We start from the raw sequence: 3958 nt of genomic DNA, 5'->3' as shown, positions 1-3958 counted from the left end.
AATAGAAACAAAATAAAAACTCCAAAAGAATAAAAGGAGTAAAAAAAGCCAAAATAAAAAGGATAAGGATGGAAACAAAGTGTAGAAGCAAAAGAACAAGGGTTTCTCTAGTTACATAATATGAATACCCTATTATCTCAGACTTGTCCTTTTTGAATATCCATTTCCTTCCTTCTTAAACCATCTCATAATCCCCGCAACACCTAAATAAGACCTCTACCTCAATTAGGAATAGGTTAGTGTGCTAGTAAGTGGCAGATGTGTTTGATCGACATCGGCTTCCTTGTGTGTCATTGAGATTGTAAGGCAAAGTGTGCCCACCGCATTAATCAAGTAAATAAACTTGAGCGAAAAATCGAGTGTTTTTGTCTTGACATTTATGTGAGGACCTACTTAAGGATGCTATTCCAAAGTTTCAGAAACGGACCTGTTAGTGCATTTCATAGTAGTACTCATTGTATATATGTTTATTCGTAGATGATTGATTATTATGCATATATTAGCTTAGATTTCAACTTGATTATTCTGTATGCATTGCTAGTGAGATGTATAGATAATTGAGACATAAATAAGGAAACAATAGTTTTATTTCTTAGTCGTTGTAGTATAGATGAAGTTTGTGAGTACCTTAACTGAAAAACTCTCACGAGGCTATAACTCGTCCACTAGGGAATTCCTAGTGGTTTAAGGCCTTGTTGCATATACTCAATGCAATCGCACTCGGTAAAACGAGATTAGTTAGAACTCCATTTTTGGTCACTTATTCTAATTTCTCATATTTGCTTGAGGACAATCAAAATGCTGTTTGGGGGTGGTTTGATAAGAGCCCAAAACTGTAGTTTTAAACCCTTAACAATAATACTTTTAGAGTAATTATGCAACTAATAAATAAGAGTTAATGCTAATTACATACTTTTATGTATTTCAGGCATTAGAGTCATTTATGTGCAGAAATGCGTCCCTTTTGCGAGATAAAGAAGCAAATGTTGGTTGCTAAGAAGTTCTATGATTAAAGGCCAAGATTCTCTTTTTAGACCAATTATGCGACTAATAAATAAGAGTTAATGCTGATTACGTACTTTTATGTATTTCAGACATTAAAGTCATTTATAAGGCAGAAAAGATTCAAAATAAAAAAGAAGCAAATGTTGGTTGCTAAGAAGTTCTATGATTAAAGGCCAATATTCAAAGAGAAAAAAGTCTTTTTAAACCCCGGTCAAAGCTGAACAGTCAAAGTCAACGCGGGCAGAAATAGGGCATAAAAGTCAGCTGAACTTCCAAAGGACGTATCTTTGGACTCAGACCTCCGAATTGGGCCTATATTACGTCAAAACGACCGGCTCGGAAATAGATTTCTAATGGTCCAAGCCTTAACCCTATCAGAGGAGCAGAAGTGGACGAAAAGGCTATTGAAGTCATTTCCAGCTGAAAAAGTAATGAGGTTTTGGGCTCGATTTTCTGGCCCAAAATATGGCTCCTCAGCCCATGCACGTATTTCTGGATCTTTTTCTCCTCCATATCAAGAGACAAAAGCTTAGCTCTTAAGTTACTTAGTTTTTAATTAGCTTTACTTAGTCTAGATCCAATAGTTAGGTTTAGATCTGGTTAATTAGCTTCAAATTAGTGTTTAGAACAAGATTTAGTTTTTTAGAATCCATAATTAGTTTGTATTTTAAGTTTTAGTTTCTAATTCAATATTTGATTCATAGATTTAGTTTGTCTTAAATTGATAATTAGTTAATTCAATTCAATTCAAGTTATTTTAATCAAGTTTAGTTTAATTTAATCATGTATTATTATTATTGTTTATTGTTAATGAACCTAATGAAATTAGGTTAAAACCTCTATTAGAGGAGGTTGAAGAAACTATGTGAGGATGATTGCTTGTTAGAATAGTTGTTATTTAGAATAGAATTTCAAGTTCATTATTGTGAGGGTTTAGAGATAAACCTCATAATGATGAACTAGAGTTTAGAGCCACCATCAAATAGATTTGTGGTGGAGTTAAACTCTCATGCTAGTGGAACCTTAATTCGAGAGGACTTGGTATTCACTAGGGATCAATATTCGATTCGATGACTAACTAACAGCCAATTGAATTTTATGGTGGAATTTCCCCCCTCTATGTTCTTCCAATTCATTAAATTCACCTTTTAATTGCTTAGTTAAATTACTTTAATTTATAATTAGTTTTAGTTTAAATAAATCACAACACTATTCTCATTGTTCTCACCATTGTTTCTTTGTGTTTGATTAGTTGAATTCGTTTAAGTCTAGAGAGTTAAGAGTAGAACGATTCCATACTCTATATATTGAATAAATATATATGTGAGAGTAGGAAATAAATAATTGATACCGTAAGAATAAAATTAGAGTAATCTAGTTAAGTTTTTACGGGTTATCAGTTCTCCTACCGCCGCTTTCAGGATCAGCAGGCCCTTCAGCCGCACTGGGAGCTGCATTACTGTGTGACCCACTCTGTTTCAAACAGTTTATGGTCTTGTGTCCAAATTTTCTACAATTGCCATAGAATTTCATAACCCAACCATATTCCACTATGATTCTCCTTACATCATCACCACCCATATTGATTTCAAAAGATTCCAGTAATTCAACACTTATCTCAACAAACTCTTGCATACGTAAGTCTCCTTTTGGATGCTGTTAGGCCATCTATTCTTTGTTGTTTTGCCTATTCTACTAGCAAGGAAACCCAATCCCTCTCCAGTCCATAGGTCTTTGCGTACCTCATGCAAATTTACCCAAATAGGAATAGCTTTAACTGTCTTTTTCTTCTTTTCAATCTCCGGTGACCATTCTATAACAACAAAACATCTACCAACAATAAAAACCGGTCCAGCTTCCAGTACCAGACGTCTATCCTCTTCATTCTGAAACTTGAAATAATACAAGTCTGCATCCGACACCATTTCAAATTCGCTCTTAGTATGCCACTTTTTTTTCAAGAATTCTTTGACCACTTTGTAAGGGAGACGATGCTCTAAAAAGAACCCAACTACATACTCTCGCCAGTCGCTGAAACCTTTATGGATTATATCCATCGGGACTTGAGCAACCCCTTCAACAATTTGAAGATCAAACTGTTTGAAAGCAACATCCGAAGAATGACTCGTACTAGATTGAAAGAGTGAGCTCCAGTTTCTTCTTGTTTGATTGGGTGTAGGAGCTACACCATTGCTCTGTAGTTGAACAAAACCTATTTGTTGTGTTGTTGCAGCACCCATCTCGTTGCTTAAAGGGGGAGGGACAAGAAAAGTTGGAGACTCACCTTGCGAAGGAGTCTGACCTTGAGAAGTAGAAAAGATTGAATCTTGTTGTTGAACTTGAGACGAGGTTGGAAGAGGGGGAAAGGATTGAAGATTATCAACTGATAAAGCCATCAGGATAGTTGGAAAGAGATGGGCTTAGATATTCAGGTATCTATCGAGTATCACCGAGACAGCTGAGGCCCGATGGCCAGTTTACACAGTCAAAGCAACCACGACTTCCCTAAAAAGAAGGCTTTTAAGGAACAAGATCTATTTCTAGAAGCACACTAAAAATAGTCCCAAGGGGATAAGGAAAGAGGGTTACGTGATGTTTATAGAGAGAAAGGCAGAGCTTCTCTCTCTAAACTCCATTGATGGGAGCTTCTCTCTCTCTAAACTCCATTGAGAGAAAGGTTTGCTATCGACATTGATAAAGAAGCAAAAGAACCATTTCTCATTCTATATGAAACAACCCACACCCCAAACTTATTTAGGGGTGACATATTTTCATTATAAAGAACATAAAATGTAACCATTTTTGCTCATATTTTTATGGAAATCTATTTCCTTATCTCTTCACTTTACTTTGAGGACAAAACATATTTCTATTTGGGTGGGTATAGTAACATTTTGCAAAAACTATGAATTTTCTATTTAAGATAGAATTAAAAGTCTTGTTTTGTTTTCCA

General features: G+C 35.2%; 1 long non-coding RNA gene across 1 annotated transcript; it reads left to right on the top strand.

Annotated features, from left to right (window-relative positions):
* The first annotated feature begins 1915 nt into the window (after positions 1–1915).
* Positions 1916–3570, top strand: LOC147501939 (uncharacterized). Its single transcript, XR_015219909.1, has 2 exons — positions 1916–3148; positions 3239–3570. It is a non-coding gene; the product is annotated as an uncharacterized LOC147501939 (long non-coding RNA).
* Positions 3571–3958: the final 388 nt, after the last annotated feature.

The sequence above is a fragment of the Coptis chinensis genome, chromosome 4 (assembly GCF_015680905.1).
Source record: "Coptis chinensis isolate HL-2020 chromosome 4, ASM1568090v1, whole genome shotgun sequence".
Taxonomy (NCBI): domain Eukaryota; kingdom Viridiplantae; phylum Streptophyta; class Magnoliopsida; order Ranunculales; family Ranunculaceae; genus Coptis; species Coptis chinensis.
Note: the sequence above shows the minus strand (reverse complement) of the source record. Positions and strands in the feature narration are given on the sequence as shown.